General features: G+C 45.0%; 1 protein-coding gene across 7 annotated transcripts in view; it reads left to right on the top strand.

The window, feature by feature from the left end:
* CYRIB (CYFIP related Rac1 interactor B) overlaps positions 1-21096 on the top strand; it is a 148636-nt gene that overhangs the window by 37515 nt on the left and 90025 nt on the right. For 6 of the 7 annotated variants that reach the window (XM_045049999.1, XM_023248576.2, XM_023248582.2 and 3 more), the window contains exon 2: positions 6115-6167. The gene's annotated coding sequence lies outside the window, so the exon portion shown is untranslated. Of the gene's footprint in view, positions 1-6096; positions 6168-21096 lie in introns of those variants that run through there. The other variant, XM_023248577.2, reaches the window with a different exon arrangement.

Here is a 21096-nt window from a genome sequence, read left to right as displayed (position 1 = left end):
TCCTCCAGTGATGCTCTCACGGTTCGGGAGGTTGAGCCTGACGTTGAGCTTTTCGCTGACAGTGCAGGGCCTGCTTGGGATTCTCTCTCTCTCCCTCTCCCTCAACCCCACTTGTGTGTTCTCTCTCTCTCTCTCTCTCTCTCAAGATAAATAAACTTTAAAAAATCACCTAGCTTAGTTCTATTTTTAATTTTTTGAGGAGCTTCCACAGTATTTTCCAGATGGGTGATGGGCATTAAGAAGGGCACTTGTTGGGATGAGCCCTGGGTGTTATATATATGTAAGTGATGAATCACTGGGTTCTACTCCTGAAACCAATCCTACATTGTATGTTAAGTAACTTGAGGAAAAAAAAAAACCCACCAAGGGGCACCTGGGTGGCTCAGTTGGTGGTGAAGCTTCGGACTTGGGCTCAGGTCATGATCTTATGGTTTGTGAGTTTGAGCCCTGCATCGGGCTCTCTGCTGTCAGCACAGAGCTTGCTTCAGATCCTCTGTCTCCCTCTCTCTCTCCCCCCAGCTGTCATGCGTGCTTTCTCTCTCTCAAGAATAAATAAACATTAAAAAAAAATCACCTTCCTAACTCAGGTTCAGGGAGGCAGTGGTAGGCAAGTTGGCTCAGAGACCATTTGTAACTAATTGCCGTGTTAGCGTTTCCAAGTAACTATGGAAACTGCTAAGCATTAACAGGTAGCTTTTTCTGGGCCCCTTGAATAGGTAGATAAGCCAGCTACCTGTGCAATGATCATATTTAATTTTTTCCCCACAAAATTATAAAAAGAATTGGTTTGCTTAAAAGTCTGTTTTAATAAGTGTGTAAAATATTGACCTAATTTTTTTTTTTACATTCTTGTTAAGCTCTCCAAATACTGTCAAATGGGTTTCAGCCTACTTGAGAAGAATTATCATGAATTCTGAATAATAATAATTATTATAAATAGCTCCTCTTCATTGAGTATTTGGTATATATTAGCCACTGTTCTGGGGGGAAAGTTTTATTAAATAAGTGATTAAGGGTTGTTGGAAATATTACAGAGCTCTTGTAATTGAACAGGATTATGGGTATACGTTAACAATTTTATTACCAGAGATAGAATGAATCATGGCTAAGAAAAAAACAGCAAGTGATAAACAAGCCAATAAAATTACAAGATGAATTCACTGCGGAGAAAGAGTAATTATTTCAGTTATTTTTTTGTGCTTAATTAACATTTATTAAGTGTCCTCTGGGTCACAGGCACTGTTAGGTACTTTTACATCTGCTATTTTATTTAATTACGAGGAGTTCTTCACTTCCAGATAAGATTTCCCATGGGCTTCCTTTGACTAATGAGTTATTCTAAGCCGGTCCTGCTTGCACATTAAGTCACCTGGGGAGCCAGAAAACCACGGTGCTGGGGTTTCATCCTTAGAGAGTGTTTGATTGTACAGGGTTGGGACCCAGCAGCAGGGTTTAAAAAAAAAACTTTCCTCCCTCTCCCATGAGCTCTGGTTACATCAGCCGGGGTGAGAACCACTGTGTTACACTATTTGAGATGTTATTTCAACTGCAGAAAAATATTGACTTAAACTCTTGAGCAATGAGTTTGCTAGGCCAGGTGGAATAAGTAAAACACCTGTTTTCCTTTTTCTGTTTCCTATGAGCTGGGATGTGGGAAGCGTCAGAACAACTGCTGAATGAAGCAGGCTTCAAAGTGTTGCCCTAAATGTCTCTGACCCAGAATGTCCCGGTGCACTTAATGTTTCCCCGGGTTGTGCTCTGCAGCATTTATCATTCCAGTGACTTGCTTAAGGTTTGGGTTTTTTTTTTTTTTAAGGAAAAAATAAAAGACTATTTAGGGAACTTCTACACTAGAGGTTAATTCCTTTTAATGAAATACATACATATATACAGAGAACAGATCTGTGAATAAAAAAAATTAAAGAGGACACGGAGAATTGTGAGGAATTCTTTTGTGGAGGAATTATAGGTTGAAATGGCGTCTTTCAAAATCGTCTTTGACGTCATAGTAAAATGGTTTAACATCAACACATTAAAAAATACCAACAACGAAGGAATCAAGTGGTTTGGGGAGCTCAACTTTTCTTTAAACATTGTTATAGCCTGAGATCACATAATGGAGAGTTATCCTAAAAAAATGATCCATAATCGAAAACATACCCAGTCCCTAAAATATCCATGGTCATCTTCACAAATAGATTTGCTTCAATGGGAAATTTTAGTCCTGCCTAGAAAAACCCAGGGATCTTATGGTGTAATTGGTGGAGGGGGAAAAAAAAAAAGCTTCCATGAGTTCTGTCAACGTTAAACATTTTCCCTGAAAATAAATTAACATTTCTGGTAGAGCCTTCCCCTTAAGAACGTTGTGGCCTTACGGGGCACCTGGGTGGCTCAGTCGGTTGAGCGTCTGACTTCAGCTCAGGTCATGATCTCACCACTCATGAGTTTGAGCCCTGCGTGAGCCTGGAACCTCCTTCAGATTCTGTGTCTCCCTCTCTCTCTGCCCCCTAACCCACCCACATTCTGTCTCTGTCTGTCTCAAAAATAAATAAACATCAAAAAAAATTTTTAAATAATCTTGTGGCCTTTTAAAAATGTTATGTTGCATTTGCTGAGACTTGGGCAAGTCAGTCACTCTTTTGGACCTGGGATTCTTCACTGGTATAACGAGTCAGTTATACCAGTGGATTGTCATACCACTGGATCGTTATACCACTGGATCGTCAGTGTCCATGTGGGGCTTCACTCAGCCCCCAGATTCGTCTGTAGAGCAGTGGGGGAAAGTGTCGAGGTGGCCCCTCGAGGGGTCTGTAGGTCTTCCAGCCTGGCCTCAGAGCTGCTGGGGGAGAGGGGGCATCTTGATGTGTGTTCATTTGCAGAAAGAGAAAATCAGTTCAGTCCTGTATGCATTTTTGAGGACCTACTATGCATCAGGCAGAATCCCAGGTGCTGGGACTAACAGGGTGACCACACTCAGTGTTAGCCCTCAGGTAGCTTAAAATGACCTGAAGGAGGCAGAGACACAGGTAATTCCAGCATTTCTTCAGCTAGCTCAGGGGCTGGATGGCAAAAGGGGGTCGGTGGGAAGACAGACTGTATGTGTGAGCTCTGGATGGTTTTTTTTTTTTTTTATTTTTAGAAACAAATGACAAATAAAAGACAGTTTCCTCTTTGAATCACTCTGTCCAGCCACCCCTGAGGGGATAAGAAAGAGGAAGGAGGAGGGCCCACGTTGGGTGGTTGGGACTTCCTTCGTGCCCTGGAGTAGACCCAGGGGCTCCTGCATGCTGATGAAAGGGCTCTCAGGGCAGGAGGACCTGAGGTCTCAGAAAACCACAGAACCAGCCCTTAGGGGACAGAGGGACCTCAGGAGGTTACCTAGTCTAGGGAAGTTACCTTGGCAAGCCCACCTGTCTGCATATCCAGGTCTGTATATCCTACATCTTCTCTTCCTGTCTCTTGACCTTGACCATGTGAACCAGCAAGGAACCAGCAAGTTAGCCTGCGGGCCTTTGCATATGCTGTGATTCTTTTTTTTTTTTTTTTAATTCTTTTTTTTTTTTTTTTGACAGAGAGAGAGACACACACACAGAGTGTGAACGGGGAAGGGGCAGAGAGAGGGAGAGACACAGAATCCGAAGCAGGCCCCAGGCTCTCAGCTGTCAGTACAGAGCCCGTCGCTGGGCTCAAACTCACAGACTGCGAGGTCATGACCTGAGTCGAAGTAGGGCGCTTAACCTACTGAGCCACCCAGGCACCTGCATGTGCGGTCAATTCTGCTTGGATCCCCTCCTATCTGGGCTGGGCAAAGTCTAACTTGTCTTTTTGTTTTCAGCTTAGATATCACCTCCTTGGGGAAGCCTTTCTTATACCCAACACTTCCCATCCCCTGCTGAGTTAAATACCCTTTTCTATGATTGCCCAACACTGTACCCACCACTGTTGTAACACTTTTTCATACTCCATTGTAATTGCTTGTCTGCCTGTAATTGCCCCACTAATCCATGAAAGCTCCTGGCTGGCTGGGAAGATTTAATTCCTGGAATTAACTCCTTGCCACATGGTCACATGCTTGGCCCATCATAGGTGCTCAGTAGCTAGTTCTTGAAAGAATGAGTATTCTCACTTTACAGCAGAGGCTACAGGAGCTCAGGGAGGTTCATTGCCTTGCCGAAAGTCACACAGCTTTGAGAGACTGAGAAGGGACTGGAGCCCCATAGTGTGAGTCTAAAGAGGAGACAAGGCCAGAGCTGGTTTCTAGAGCCATAGTCCAGGTTCTCTCTGCTCCGAATCATGGAAGTGAAAAAAAGTCACCCTTGTTTGGAGATGACCACTTTCCTTCTGGGGACCTTTATGCTGTCTCCTGGATTTTGTCTCTAGGTGAGGTAATGGTCAACTTACTCTTTGTGTTCTTAAAAAAAGGGTTTTGTGAGAGTGAGTTAGTGCCCCTTTTTTTCTGATTTCTGGGATTTTCCCAAGGCCCTAAAAATTTTCCCAAGTGAACAACTTATTTCCATTTTCTGTTTTGTAAATCTGGTCAAAAAAACTTGAAAGAAAGAGAAAAAAGTCCTTTATGTAACTGGAAGACATAGCGAGAGGAGTCAGGAGAACTGTAGATGAAGGGTGTGAGTGTGTGTGTGCATGTGAGGCCCTGAAGGGCATGGGCGTGTTGTACAAGGACAGAGCTTGTGAGTATGCTTATGTGGTTCTTAAATTAAATCTCCTCTTTCTTTGGCCACCAAGCAATTCTGTGATCATGATTTAAAAGGGGAGTTTAGGGGCGCCTGGGTAGCTCAGTTGGTTGGGTGTCTGACTTCGGTTCAGGTCATGATCTCACAGTTCGTGGGTTTGAGCCCCGCATTGGGCTCTGTGCTGACAGCTCAGAGCCTGGAGCCTGCTTCGGATTCTGTGTCTCCCTCTCTTTCTGCCCCTCCAATGTTTGTGCTCTGTCTCTTAAAAATAAATTTAAAACAAGGGGGATTTTAAGGGTACCTTGCTGGCTCAGTCAGTGGAGGAGGCTACTCTTGATCTCAGGGGTCATGAGTTTGAGCCCTGCGTTGGGTGTAGAGGTTACTTACAAAAATAAAATTAAAAAATAAAGAAATAAAAGGGATTTTAAACCATACTCATGCCACGGGGACAAGAAACCTGTGGGGGGGGGGGAGGTGGGGGGGACAAGAGGAGAGATGGCAGGAGAGCACAGGTGGCTGACATGATCAGCTGGTAGTGTTCTCCTACCACAATTGGGCTCAGCCTCCAGACCTTTTGTGAGTAAAGTGAGGCCAGTGGATCAGCTTCCTGTAATTCATCACCCGCCGAAAAGCAAAGAGAAAACACCAAGGCAGCTAAAGATGTAATCAAAATAAAGGCCAGAGAAAGGCAGTTTGTATCTCTTCCGTGCAATAATGAGAATGTCTAGACGCGGCCGACCGTGCTCTGACCCGCACGCTAAACGCTGGCGACTGTGTTCCATGGGATGTTGTTTGACTTTGGTTTTATGAAAACTCCCTTTGATTCATAAGTTTTTGCTGCTGTAAGAGATGCTGAGGGTGATGGGGTTGGTGTTCTATATAAGTTTGTTTTCTTTCCTCAGCCGTGAAGAAACCTAAAACAGAAAGTGATTCAGGCATAGAATGATTCAGACCAGTTCAATCTCAAGTTGAGCTGAGCATTTTGCTGGGACCCAAATACTCCTGTTGTAACTCAGACTTCCAGCATCCTTTAACTTGGAATTCTGAATTTGAAAAGGACAGCCTGGCCCCACCCTCTGTCCCTAGAACCACACAGTCTAGCCAAACTATCCCTTGTTCATAGGATTTTGGTTTGGGTCTTTGCTCTTTGCTGTGTAACCGTCAGCAAGTTACTTAACTTCTCTGAACCTCCATTTCTTTATTTGTAATACATACCACTATTTTGAACATTAAATGAGAAAAATATTTGTGAGACATGCTCTGTAAACCCTGACGGTCTGAAGAAATGGAACTGAGAGGGGTTATTCTCTCACAGTGTCTGTAGTATGGGAAAGAATAATAGTGTCTAGGATTTACTGGGGGCTCATCTTGTGCTCAGGTCTCTTGTCGCGTGCTTAATCCTTGCTGTCACTCTGTTTTACAGGAGACGACACTGAGGCCTGGAATTTGAGCATCACGTTCAAGGTTACCAAGTTGGTAAGTAACAGCTGGATGTGACCGTGGCCATCTGCTTCCAAGCTTGTGCTCTTGACCACTTTGCTGTGAAGAAAAATTAAAGTGGATGGAAGTATTAGGCCAGGACATGGATTTCAGTTTAGTAGAAATAAGAACCTGCCGCTCTGTTGAAATTAGAATCCATGTGCTTTCTTTCGTTCACTCCACGAATATTTATTGAGACCCTACAAGGTTATCAGGTGAAATTATTAATTTATTTTTATTGATTTATTTAAAATTTTAATTTAAATAAGAATTTTGGAGACAGGGGGCGCCTGGGTGGCTCAGTGGGTGAAGCGTCCTGCTCTTGGTTTCGGCTCAGGTCACGATCTCACGGTTTGTGGGACGGAGCCCCGCGTCAGGTTCTGTGCTGATGGTGTAGAGCCTGCTTGGGATTCTCTCTCTCTCTGCCCCTCCCTTGCTCTCTCTCTCAAAATAGATAAATAAAGCTTAAAAAAATAATTTAAAAAAGAACTTTGGAGGAAAGAAGATGCTCTCAGCCTCTTGTCGTCAGTAACAGGAGTAATAGTTGACAGTTATTGAATGCTGTTGAATGGCAGACGCTGTGCCAAACGCTTTGAATTATCTTGTTTAAATTTCAAAAGAAACTTGAGGATCAAAGAAGAGAAGTAACTTGCCCAAGTTCACTCCAGTAGCAAGGGTCGTCTTAGTCCATTTGGGCTCCTGTAGCAGAATACCACAGACTGGGGGGCATTAAACAACAGAAATTTAATTCTCCCACTTCTGGAGGCTGACAAGTCCAAGATCAAGGTGCCGGCAGATTCGGTGTCTGGTGAAGGCCCACTTTCATTCACAGATGGCCATTCTTTTGCTGTAAACTCACATGGCAGAAATGGTGAGGGAGCTCCCTGGGGTCTCTTTTATCAGGGCACTGATCCCATTCATGAGGGCTCCCTCCGCAGGACCTAATCACTCCTGAAGGCCCTGCCCCCTAACGCTGTCCTTTTGGAGGTTAGGTTTCGACACATACATTTGGTGGGGACACAGACAGCCCATGGCAGGGGTGGAGCCAGTATTCGCATCCAAGTAGTCTGGCTGGAGAGCCAATGCACTTAACTGCTGGGAGGCCCCTCATGGAAAACCAGCTTGGGGCGCCTGGGTGGCTCAGTTGGTTAAATGTCCGGCTCTTGATTTCAGCTCAGGTCATAATCTCACAGTTTCATGAGTTCAAGCCCCTCGTGGGCTCTGAGCTGGTAGCGCAGAGCCTGCTTAAGATTCTCCCTCTTTCTCTGCCCCTACCCCACTTGCACTCTCTCTGTCTCTCTCAAAATAAAGAAAATAAACTAAAAAAAAAAAAAAAAGAAAGAAGAAAAGAAATGAACTTGGTGAGCCTGGGTACCCGCTATCCCCGCCAGGTACTCCCTTTTCTGCCTCTTCTGTCCCTTGTCTTCCTGGTATCCTTACTACCCTGTGTTTGGCTGTCTGGCCCCTAGAGAGCTTTAGCTGTCGAATAGAGATCAGGTGGCAAGCTGTCGTGGAGTAGTCTCTCATGTACGCCTGTAACTTTTATTTTAATTGGGGTATAACTTACATACTGTAAAATGTACAAATCTATTTTGTTAAAGATTTTTAAAAAAATGTTTATTTTTTTGAGGGAGACAGGGCACGTGTGCATGTGCCAGCAGGGGAGGGGCAGAGAGAGAGGGAGAGAGAGAATCCCAAGCAGGCTCCATGCTGTCAGCACAGAGCCTGATGTAGGGCTTGATTTCAGGAATCGTGAGATCATAACCTGAGCTGAAATCAAGAGTTGGACGCTTAACCGACTGAGCCACCCAGGCACTTTAAGATTTTTAGGATTTTTAAAAAAGATTTTATCTTTAAGTAATCTCTATTTCCAACGTGGGGCTCAAATTCCCAACCTCAAGATCAAGAGTAGCATACTCAGAGTAGCATACTCAACTGACTGAGCCAGCCAAGTGCCCCAAGGTTTTATTTTTTTAAAGCTTATGTATTTTATTTTTGAGAGAGAGAGAGAGAGTGAGTGAGCGAGTGGGTGAGGTACCGAGAGAGATGGGGAGAGAGCCCTGCAGAGCCTGACATGGGACTCGAACCCACAAACTGTGAGATAATGACCTGAGCCAAAATCAAGGGTCAGAGGCTTAACCAACTGAGCTACCCAGGAGCCCCTTCCCCGGAGATTTTATTTTTAAATAATCTCTACACCCAGTGTGGGGCTCAAACTTAAAAACCCAAGATAAAGAGTCATATGCTCTACCCACTGAGCCAGCCAGATGCCCCTTTATGAATTCTTAATGTCACCCCATCTTGTCCCCACCTAGACAGGGCATTCAAGATTTTTATCTCTCCAGGACATTCTCTCATGCCCCTTCACAGTGAGTCCTGCCCCAGGGCTAACCACTGTTCTGACTTACAAAAGTCCTGGATCCATCCTGTCATAGATTACTGCTTCACACTTATCCAGATCCAAATATACTTGCTCAACAAAAACAAAGTACAGATAAAAATAACACTTTAAATAGCGTGGGTGATCCTGTCATTCCACCCAACAGGCGTCTCTCTCTTGGAGTGAGTGTGAATGAGACACAGATCTGCTGTTCCTTCTGTCACTCTTTGTTCCTGTGGCTTTTTGGAGTATGAGCATCTATGCCATCAAGGGTGTGTCTTGTATTTATAGGTTTTAATTATCCTACAACACAGCTCTGAAATCCAAGCTAGCTATTTCTTTCTGGTGCTCAACCCAAGACACCAAATCCAGTGCTGAAGGGACACAGCCTGTGTTAGACCTGTGTTGGGAGATGGTTTGTCAGTGTCCATTGTGAAGCCTTATTACGGGCTTTTCAAGGAGAATTTTGACTGCTTCCGGTGGCATATCCGTGCTGACTTTGGAAGCTTACCTTTGAGTAAGCTGCCGCTGTAATGTGCACAGAACTCAAGCACGGGTAGGTGGTTATGTTACACTTGGAGACCTAGAACACTCTGCCAGCATGGGAGACTATGCTGATTTGTGTCTTTTGTGATATGAACACAGAGTGGACTAAAATGTAAGACTTGTACCTAGGGGAGCTCATCAGAAAGGGAAGCCCTTTAGTGTCAGAGATGAAGAGAGAAAATTAAGTCAATTGGATACGTGGGCTGAAGTCAGGACAGCTTGTGGGGTTTTGTGCCCAGGAGCAGGCCATGGAATCTGGGTGTTAAGGTTGAAATGTCACAGTAGGTCTAGAAATGAGACTTGGGTCCATTGTGAAACTGAGCACTTGAGAGCCTTTTTAAAAAGTGATTAATTAATTTATGTGTGTAATTGTTACACTGTAGACTGTCCTCAAAAATAAGCACTAAACAATAATGAGATGCGAATACACAAGAATGGTAAGGAGGCATAGAAGAGGAACTAGGAGGATGTTGCTTATGCCTAGACAGATGGGCTGGGGAAAGGCAGTATTCAAAGACATAATGACAAAAGAGACACGACTATTAGATATCCCTTCAGATCTTCTCCAGTCCTTAGGTTCCAAGAATTTGTGACCAAGTCACAAGAATCTGTGGCCCTCTTGCTGGTGGCAATATTCAAAGAGAGATGGCTGAGGCTCGGTTTCCACTGTAGGTGTGCATTGATGTGTGATATGTGTGACCAAGGTCCCTCTGGGGGGGGGGGTAAAAAAGAAGCCTTGCTTTGTAGCATTTGCTGATTTCTATGGTACAGATGCTTCCCATGTCCAGTTTCAAGCTACAAGCCTGATGTCCCTGAACCCAGAATCAGGAAGAAAGGTGTCCACTCAGCTCACCTGAGCTGGTGTGGGCTGGCTTCAGCACCCCAGTGGCTCTGATGTGCATTCTGTTTTTACACTGGGATTTCTGGGTTGTGCATCATGGGTGGGACTTACAGGAAGTAGTAATGTCATGTGTGACATCACAGGGGCAGGGAGAGCCAGGGGGACAAGACTAGAGCTCTGGTGCTCTTTCTTCCCTTGTATTTAAAAACATGAAACAACATTTTGTGAGTATGGGTGGAGAAATGGGCATACTTACCACACAGTTGGGGACAGTGACAGTAAGGGCAATATGGCATTATCTGCGTTTTCTGAGTGCTTGGCCCTGCGATTTTACTTCCAAGATTTTATCCTATCTGTCATATCTTTCCTATAGTCATCCGTGGGGTATGTGAAGATATATGTAATGTACGTGCATTGCAGTGTTGTTTATAATAAAAGCAAGATCGAGGAAGCAGCTGAAATGTATGTTGGCAGGGGATTGATTCAATCAGTTACGGTATGTTCTTACAGTGGGATACTTGGCCACTGTTTAAAATAGAAGGTCATGTGTGCTAAGAAGCTGTGATCTCCAGGATACATTCTCTCTCTTTTTTTTTAAAGTTTATTTACTTATTTTGAGAGAGAGAGAGAGAGAATACGAGTGGGAGGGGCAGAGAGAGGAGAGATAGAATACTAAGCAGGCAGTGCAGAGCCCAGTGTGGGACTTGATCCCACAAACCGTGAGATCATAACGTGAGCTACAGTCAAGAGTCGGAGGCTTAACTGACTAAACCACCCAGGCGCCCCTCCAGGATCCAATCGTAAGTTAAAAAAAGAAAAGACAAATGCAGAAAAGTGTATGTGGTATGTTCCCACCATGTGTGGGGAGGAAAAGTAGGAGATACAAGTAAGTCCACACACCTCATGTGCTTGATTATGCATCGATTATTACTGGCAGATACCAAGAAGGAGGTGGTTGTGGGGAATACTGTTCACCTCTTGGGGGAAGAGGCTACTGGATTGTGCTCTAGGGCAGATGGAAGATGTCTTGTTGTGTATCTTTTCTATTTTCTGAATTTTTTTTTTTTAATTTTTAAAACATTTTAAAAATTTTTTAGGGGGGGGGCAGAGAGAGAGAGAGAGAGAGAGAGAGAGAGAGAGGAGAATCCTAATCCTAAACAGGCTCCACACTCAGTGTAGAGCCTGACTCAGGACTCGATCTCACAACTCTGAGATTATGACCTGAGCCAAAATCAAGAGTCAGACACTCAACCAACAGAGACACCCCAGGTGCCTCTATTTTTTTTTTTTTTGAATGTTTAAGCATGAGCATATATTATTTTTTGTGTTAAAAAACAAACTAGTTAACCAAAACTTCTCTTTGGGAGCTTTCAACATAAAAGCCCCTCTCATTTGTAGAAGAGATTAGTGGTCTTCTCGGGGTCGCTAATTCCCAGTGTTTACCGAGCATATGCTGAACGACAGGTACTTCTGGTTTCAGGCTCAGTCCTCTCGAGCCGGTACGCCTGGGTCTCCCTGTTTGTAGGCTCTGCCTGGATCCTAGCAGTTGCCCAGTGAACTTGAACTTGTGATCATAGTCATAGTCGCATTTTCAGGAGAAGGGAAGTGAAGTCTTTGTGCAAAGTCAACAGCACTCTTTCAAGTGTTTTTAGAGCAGAGGTGACCCAGCTGCTTCCGAGAAATCCAGGCTACCTGGAAGGGTTCTCAAGCCTTTCGCCCTCCTGCCACTCGACCCTAGCACCTCAATTGAGACCACACGGAAGTTTTTGTCAGTGTTAATTTTTCCATCTGTAGGACTCTTTGCCCTGGAAACTTGGAGCTGTATTTGTGGACCAAATGAATCGCTGATGTGTTTAGAAACAGCAAAGACCGGGAGAATTTGTTTGCGGTATCCTTTTCTGATTCATTAAGTATCTCCCCAACTTGTGTTATGTACACATTGTCAGAGGTCTGAGGGACACTGGCTTTGCTCCCTTACGAAGACTGGCCTTCAAGGCCTTTCTTAGCAAAATAGATGTTCCCAGAGGTTCTTTTATTGTTGCCAGTGTTGTTCCCTGCAGCCATATTTCTAACCCAACCCATCATGCAGTGTTTTAGGGAACCAGACACGTGCTTTCTTCCCTCTCCCTTATCATTTGGTAACAAATGTGGTAAACAGGTTATTCATCTCGAGAGGGCTGTTGTTACAATGTTGTGCGATTTGATCAACAGTAATCCAAACAGGCGAGAGGGCTGGAGTGAAAACTGAACGTTGTGTAGCATCCAAATCACAAAAACTGACCTGAGAGTTATTTAAGAGGGTGACATCGTCTGTAACATTCAGATGAAATACTTGCCAGTGAGGGCTGTTGGACATTGGCACTTTGCCGTCTCTCGAGATGCTGTGTTGTGGGCTTGTTCAGAGAGTGCCCTTAAGTGCTTTAAGTATCACCGCCCCGTGTGTCATGTGGGTTGTAGTGGGTTTCGTTTACTGGGAGCTGGATGTGTATCAGCCGTGTTCTCTTGACTCCCCAAATAGTAATTCTATCTCTGCTGCCTGAATGCAGATGCAGGGTACGTTTAAATGCTCTTTCTTGTCGGAGGCCTTTCCTGCCCCCCCCCCCCCCCCCATGCTCCTCTTGTTCCATGTCGTACTTAATTAAAGCAATTACCTTACCGGCTTTAAATAATTGTAGCTGTTTGTAGCTGTCTCCACATCGCACTGAGTGCCAGGAAAGGTGGCATGGATCATCTCGCTTCCTCTGTGCATAGCCAGCGTGCAGCCTATGTCACAGCCCTTCGGATTTCATCAGTCAGGACTCTTTTGACCTCAAAGCAGGACCCTGACTTGAACCCGCTTCCCCAGAAAGGGGATTTATGTCCTTGAAAAGTCTAGGGATGGAAATTAACGCATGGAGGTTTCAACGGTGTTGCTAAGGTTTACACAGTTTTTCTGCAACCCTCAGCATCACCTACCGTTTCTTTCTCGATTGTGGTGGCAAAGACGGCTCTCAGCAGTTCTGGCAGAAGGGAATAAAAAGGTCACGTTTTCAACGGTTAAAGAAAAGTCCCCGAATTGAGTCTCTGTTTCTGATTGGTCTTATCTGGGCAACATGCTCCTCGGGAACCAATCCCTGTGGCGTAAGAGAATGCGATGCTCTGATTGGCCATCCCGGATCGAGTGCCCGCCCCCTGAAGGAGCTGAGGTTAGGGTCTGCACCCCCCGGAGCACAGGGACTGAGGTGAGGGGAGGTGGGTGTTCCCCAGGAAAATCTGGGAACCGTGTGTGAATGGGGGTGGGGTGGGTAAGAGTAAGGATGTCCAATAGAGTAGGTTTCTAAGGGGTGTTTACTCAGTGAATGAATTAACAGATGAATGAGCAAACGGGAGCGTGCTGCTGATTCTGTGAGCTGGTTTATACAATACCCAGAGTGGGATTTTAACAGATGGAGCCTTTGCAGAGAAGGAAGGATAAAAGAGAGCCTTGAAATCAAGTCCTGTAAGGGTGACAGTAAATTAGCTGAAATACTTAAGAAATAGGAGACATATGAGAGCTGTTTCCAGATGTGTGAAGGGCATTCCTAGAAATGGAACCTTTGCTGGGTCCTTGCTTTATGTCTAAGGCACTGGGGCTAGTTGCTTGGATCGGCGTCTCCCCTCTTTTATGTTCACTTTATTGTTACTGGACAGTCTATTTGTGTTCACTATAGAAAATCTGAAAATTTACGCAAAAGCGAAAAATAAATGTCCTCCCATAATCTTATCATCAAAAGCTAATTGTTATTAATATCTTGCTATATATTCTGTCAACCTTTTCTCCCTCTGTGTAGCTGCATTAAAAAAAATTGTGAGCCACTGGGTGGTTCAGTCGGTTAAGCGTCTGACTTCAGCTCAGGTCATGATCTCGTGGTTCTTGAGTTCGAGCCTCGCCTGGGGCTCTGTGCTGACAGCTCAGAGCCTGAAGCCTGCTTCCAATTCTGTGCCCACCCCCCTGACCCTCCCCTGCTCACGCTCTATCACTCTCTCAAAAATAATAAAGATTAAAAAAATTCTTATTTAATCTTGATAATGGTTATTTGTCAGAGAAGGGAGCTGTGGCTCAGACCTAGGCACTGGAGTCCTAGGGCCAGAATTGAGGCCCCAGGTGCCAGCCTCTCATTTCTGGGCGTTGGGTTTGCCAGCTTCATAATCAGCAGTCTGAGCACTAATAGGGCTTTACTACTGTTCTCTTCTGAGAATCCTGATTTCGTCACTTTGTGCATCCACTCACTCCTTCACCCATGTGCTCAGGTGATCTTTCACTGAGTGCTTTCTGGGTGCTGGGGCTGTACCGGTGAACGAGGCAAGGCCCCTACCCTCCTGCAGCTGACCGTGTAGCTGAGCTCCACCTCACCAGTGAATGGTTAGGTCAGCAGCAGCTAGGGATGTGTGGGGACTGCCGATTGCTCTGGTCCCAGTCCCCAGCTTCTGTCAGGAAGCTACCAGCAAAGCAAAGAGGAAGCATCGCAGCCGCAAGGCCTTGTTGATATATGCCCTCTGCCCAAGCTCCCGTTCCTGAAGGGAATGGCAGTATGTTGAGGGGTGGGAGGCTCGGGGTACACATTACCTGTCCTCGCCCTCCCAGGCCTGGCTCTGCTGGGTGATCTGCGGTTTGGCCCACATTGTGTCCACGTGATGATCCTGTTTCCTGAACCTCAGACTAGAACTCACGATATGAAACAGTGTTAGCTAAAAGAAAGAGGCACATACATATTTCTGGAATGCAACCTTGGGTGTGTTTGCATGGCTCTCCTTGCCCAGGAAGGTAGGTATTAATACGCCCATTTGGCAGGGGAGGACGCTGACGTCCAGCTGGATCTGTGATTTGAGCTCAGGCCTTACTGATGGCTCTCAGCAACCTCATCACGTTCCTCTGATCCAGATACATCTGGAGTGTAGGGTTTTAAAAGGTTCTGAAATTCCAGGTGATATTGTTAGTTTCATTCCAGTCACCTATTTTTTTTTTTTTTAATTTTTTTTTCAACGTTTATTTATTTTTGGGACAGAGAGAGACAGAGCATGAACGGGGGAGGGGCAGAGAGAGAGGGAGACACAGAATCGGAAACGGCTCCAGGCTCTGAGCCATCAGCCCAGAGCCTGACGCGGGGCTCGAACTCACGGACCGCGAGATCGTGACCTGGCTGAAGTCGGACGCTCAACCGACTGCGCCACCCAGGCGCCCCGATCCATTCACCTATTTAAAAAACTATTTATTGAGGGCCTGTGTCCAGAAACTCTATTAAGCCTGGGATACTGGCTGACCAAGACGAGTGAGGACTCTTGCTCCCAGGAAACTTGAAATCTGAGTTAAATCTTCGGAAGAGTGATGATGTTTCTGCATAATCTCTTGCTCGGTGATTCATTCAGCCATGCATGAGGATGTGTCAGTTAGGGTGCTTTGAGTTGTAAGGGACAGAAAGCCTAGTTCAAACTGGATAATTGATGGGAGCAGTTGAGTGGTTCACATAACCAAAAGGTGAAGAAGTGGGATAGGTTTCAGGTACGCTTTGATCAGGGCTCTGGCTTCATTTCTTTGTGATCCTCTGGGCTCTGCCCTTGTGTCTGTTGGCTTTGTTCTCAGGTTGACTCCCTTCATAGTAGTGAGAGGGTTGCCAGCAGGGCTTCTGTATTGTTCCAACGCCAGCAGACCTCAGGAAAAATAGGTGTGCTCCAGGAAGTGCAGAGCAGAGCTGTCTAATGTGGTGGTCTGGCTGCTGGTACTTCTCAGCCCACGTGTTTGTTTGATCACATCCACGGGAGGGAGAGCTGCCATCTCTCCCCAGGGCCATAGCACAAAATTTCTGAGCTCCCTTCTGGTTGGGTCATCATCTGAGGATGATCCATCTCAAACCATCATGGCGGCGGAGGAAATAGGATAACATTGATTGCCTTAGATCAGTCAGGCCCCATCCCTGGAACTGGGAATGAGGACCGAATGACTGAAGGATGCTGCTTGGTGGGAAGAAATGATGTTGAAGAGGCAACTACAGTCTCTTAAGGGGGGCAGTGTGTAGGATGTGGGTGCGTAGGAGGAACAGCAAGGTCCCTTCTCTTTAAAAAAAAAAAAAAAAAAAGAAAAGGCCTTTCTCTTAAAAAGCTCCACATTGTAGTGAGCACTCTGAGACTTTGGCAGTGATCAGAGGAAAGGCATTTACTACATTTTTTGAACGCTAGGCACTTTATACGTTTTCCTCAGTTAGTTCTTATACTGTCCCTGTCGAGTAGGTATTTCCATTTCACAGATGAGCAAACAAGTTCAGAGAGGTTAAGTTGCTTGCCAACAGCCACACGTCTAAGAGAGTGAGGTGTTTTGAGGCTGTGCATCCCACATTCCCTACTTCTCCTTCTTGTGACAGTTGCAGAGCAAATAGATCGTTAACAGGGACCCTACAAAGGTTTGTCTAATGACTCCTCTACAATAAGCAGGGCCTTGGGAGTAGTTACCACTTTTCATTTCAGGCTTTTATTAGCGGAATTCTGCCTGCTTTTTTTTTTTTTTTTTTTTTTTTTTTTTTCTTTTCCTTAACTAACTCTAGATGGGAGGAAAACTCTCCCAGGTCCAGATAAGCAACCTATAATTGAAAGAGCTTCTGAGAAGAGCAGAACCATGGTCAACTCCAATGCATCAGAAGAGACGGTTGCGTTCAGATAATTTTACAAAAATGATTTCTCTCTCCTTCTGACTTGGCTGCCTGAGGCTTCCACTTGGTTTTAAAGTAGTAGGGTAACTATTATGTAATCCTATACAATGCTTCTTTCCCCTGGGCTTGAGAGAACTCATGTATTCAAAATACAGAATACCTTTGTTTTGATGAAGAGTTTATGTAAAGCCAGTGTGATTCTTAAACTGTCCCCAAAACAAGGGCATATGAATTGGGTTTTTTGGTTTTCTCCAGACTCTGCAGAGATAGAACATCCAGCAGAGCAGGAGATGGTTTACCATAACTTGTGTGTGCTGCTGGCAAAATGTCTGTGTTCCTTTTTTTTTTCAGTTTACTTTTGAGAGAGAGAGAGAGAGAGAGTGCGCTCGTGAGCAAGTAGGGGAGGGGCAGAGAGAAAAAGGGGGACAGATAATCTGAGGCAGGCTCTGTGCTGACAGCAGGGAGCTTGATGTGGGGCTCGAATTCACGAACCATGCGATCATGACCTGAGCCAAAGTCATCCGGCTGCTCAACTGACTGAGCTACCCAGGTGCCCCAAAATGACCTGTTCTTACTGCTCCCTGAACCTACCATGCGTGTCGTGCACTTTGCTGCCCACTGAAAGAACACTGGTCGGTTCACAGATCTCCCGACCTCACTTCCATCCCACTGGATATAGTTTCATCCTGAGGGACATTAACAAAAATGGGGAAATCAAAATGGTGGTCAGTGCCAAGTTGACATATAAGACTTTCAGCTTAGCGGCTGTGCTTTTTGAGTTCTTGTGTCTGTTTTCCATTTTTTTTTTCAGGCTATTATGGATAATAATGGATTTATATTAGGTTGTCTACCATGTTTCGGGGCCTGGGGATAGATGAACGAAGCATAGTCTCCATTACATAGTCTTCAGTGGTCCTCCTCTGAACAGTCTGTCCATGCCAGTATATTTTTTTGCTTCTGATTTATGCTGGGCCTGGCAAACTTGTTAAACTGGACCTTAGAAAAAGTATGAAGTAAAAAGAGGAAACAGGAAAGATGTGAGGGTAGATGCATAGGCTTAGCTGTCAGGTGGGATTGCTGGGCTCACCTTGTTGACTGTAGAGGGTGACTACCGTGGTTGTCACTAGGACTGGTATTTAGGGGCTCTTTGTTATACAGCATAACCTAACTCATCCTGACTGATGTGACCACCACATAGGATTCGTGGAACCTGGCCAGCTTGTATGTGCACCTGTGTGAATGCATGCACATGCAAATATATGTAAGAATAGATATGAACATGGGTGCCTGTAGGACAGTGGTTCTCAAACTTGTCTGTACATTAGAATCACCTGGGGATCTTTTAAAATTCCAAAGCCCAGTGGTGGCTGAGTAGCTCAGTCGGTTAAGTGTCCAACTTTGGCTCAGGTCATGATCTCATGGTTTGTGAGTTTGAGCCCCACAACAGGCTCTGCACTGACAGCATGGAGTCTGCTTGAGATTCTGTCTGTCTCCCTCTCTCTCTGCCCCTCTCCCAGTTGCATGCTCTCTCTTTCTCTCAGTGACATAAGATAAGATAAGATAAGATAAGATAAGATAAGATAAAATTCCAAAGCCCTCAGGACATAGTCTAAATGAATTAATTTACCAACTCTGGGGGTGGGACACAGCATTAATGGATTTTAAACTCTCTGGGTGATTCCAGTGTGCAGACAGTTTCAAGAACCATAAGAGAATTTGAATAATAACATCACGATTATTATTTGGAGAGGAATAGGGATAATGGCAATGATATTGATACTAGCTATCATTATCGTTAACTGACTGCTGGTCGTCTGCTGGGCAGTATCCTGGGTAAATAGCAAACACTGTCACATCTAATCCACACTGCAGCCCTGCAAGACAGCTCTGTAGGTGGTTGGAGAAGGAAGAGAGGAGATCGTATCTGTTAAACTGATGTCAGCCACAGAGCAACTCAATCCAGATTGTCAGGTATAGTCCAGAAAGATGGAATTGCTGGATCCCAGAATGACCTGTCGATCCCAGAATGACCACTGTGGTCATCATTGGGGCCGAGACCCCGGGGCTGTTTGTTACCAGAGCGTAACCTGGCCCGTCCTGCTGGATGCAACCATGCTTTTAATAACCACAGTGGATTCAGGAGTCGATACACGAGAGCACGTTTTGCAAAGTTATAAATTGAGAGTGAGTTTATTTTGGCTTGTGGCTTGGAAAGAGAAATGAGTGTAGTAAACCAAGCTATTAATCTTGGGTTGGTTGATTCATCCATCAAAATCACTCTCTGTGTTTCAAGGAAATCAGGTTAAGTAGATTAATAAAACATTACCTTGTGTGTTTGTAGTGCTTTCCTCAATGGGATACACGGTGCTCTACAAACCTCATACCATTTGCTAATCTTGACACTTCCTCGAAGGATTGTCAGGCATCAGTAGGGCCGTGTGTTACTGTAAGGTAATAACGGGAACTTAGTGATGGTGAGATGCTTATCCAGCATCCAGAGATGCCTGACTGCAGTCTTGGTGGGTAGATAGGAGTTTGTCCGGGAGGTATGGTAGTGTCTGGAACGGTGTTCATAGCACAGAGAATAGCACAGACAAAGGCACAACAGCAAGAAATAGTAACTATAGGAACTCTATAACTAGCTTAGTATTACTACCAAGAAAGAAGCCATTCTCCACTCCTATGGGTGATTGAGAAGTCCCAGACAACCTGCATTTCCACTTGTTTCTTTATCATTTGGTACATGTCTATTAATTTTTCTTTTTGACTTTGGAAGAGATTTGTGTGTAATGAGGGGCCAAGAAAGCATAATGCTTTAATTGACCTCCTTTCCCCCGAAAGATCACACCAGACACCGCACCAAATATACACTGCTGATTAAGTAGAGATTTTTTTACAGGGCTCTGTTGATGCCTCAGTGTTCCAACCCTTGGACATGAACTCAGCAGTTCTCTGACTCTCCCTGAGTCCAGGCCTTGGGATTGTGTACCTGTGAGACGCCTCTGAGCCTCTCTTGGGCTGTTGGTTTTTCTTAAGTGTAAATGTTGGATTGAAGGTGAATTTCAAGGTTCCCTACATGTTTAAAATTAGGTGATTCATCAAGTACTCATTAATGCAAGTGGCCTATTAAATAAAAATGCTAAGTACATGCTGAAATGGATACGGCAGACATTTTCTCTGGGGCTGTGGGTTTAGATAAGACCGGGGCCTGGACAAGAACAACCATTCTCCTCTCTACCTTTGTGCATCAGAGCTGAAAGAGAGATGCTTTCTCATTAAACGTGTATTCTACAATGAAATCAGCACCAGGGTTTTATTTTTTTTATTTTGTAAATGTTTATTTTTTAGAGAGAGACAGAGTGTGAGCAGGGGAGGGACAGAGAGAGGGGGAGACACAGAATCCAAAGCAGGCTGGCTCCAGACTCTGAGCTGTCTGCACAGAGCCTGATGCGGGGCTCGAACCCACGAACCGTGGGATCATGACCTGAGCTGAAGTTGGACACTTAACCACCCAGGCGCCCCAGCACCATGATTTTAGAGAAGAGGCTAGCCGAGCCAGTTAAGCTGCTTCATAACTTGGACCATACTGTTTCTCTTTTGCAAAGGTGTTGTGTTTGTTTGTTTTTTTTGAATCTTATGCAATGTCTTTTCTTCTGTAGCCTCAAAACTCAAAACTTTTTTCACACTGTTAGCTCGTGTTTGACATCCCCATTGTTCTTTCTAAAGGTCTATATTGCAACCGGTTGGTTCCACAGCTAGTGACCTAATCATTGTGGCTACACTGGGGAGAGTTTACATCTCACCTCCTTGGGCTGCTTATCTGATTTACTGATTTTAGGGTTGTGTCCATGTTGGGATTTTGGAGTTGGGGTAAGGCCCTGGGACTAGGTTAACGCTGGACCAGTGCCATCTCTGTGACCAGCTGCACCTGTTTGCACGAGCTCTGTGCTAGCACTGGGGTTACAGTGGTGACAACACAGCCTGGTCTCTGCCCTTGTGGGGCTCCCAGTGTTTAAGGAAGTACACAAATCACCATGCGATTGCAATTATGTATGTGCTATAAAGGAGAAGCACAGGGTCCTGATCATTCATAGTGGGGCATCTGACCCAGTTTGCTCAAAGTTCAAATGTATGGACATGATGAGGAGCTCAGGAAAGCAGTTGGGGAGGCTGGAGGCATTAAGAGTAATCTGTGATGGGGGCACCTCGGTGGGTCAGTCGGTTAAACATTCGCCGTCAGCTCAGGTCATGATCTCACGATTCATGAGTTCGAGCCCCATAACTGGCTCTTTGCTATACCGTGCAGAGCCTGCTTCAGATTCTCAGACTCCATCCCTCTTCCTCTGTAATGTGTGATCAAATGCAAGGGTGAAAGGTTCAAGATTGAGGCCACAAACAGCACTAAGGTCCCTGTGAGTTGGTACAATTCAGGACACCAGGCCTTCCGAGAACAACTTCTTGACTCTTCTCCTCTAACTCCCCAAAGCCAAAGGAAGTATT

The sequence above is a fragment of the Felis catus genome, chromosome F2 (genome assembly GCF_018350175.1).
Source record: "Felis catus isolate Fca126 chromosome F2, F.catus_Fca126_mat1.0, whole genome shotgun sequence".
NCBI lineage: Eukaryota > Metazoa > Chordata > Mammalia > Carnivora > Felidae > Felis > Felis catus.
The sequence above is the reverse complement of the archived record's forward strand: the minus strand, read 5'-3'. Positions and strand labels throughout refer to the sequence as shown.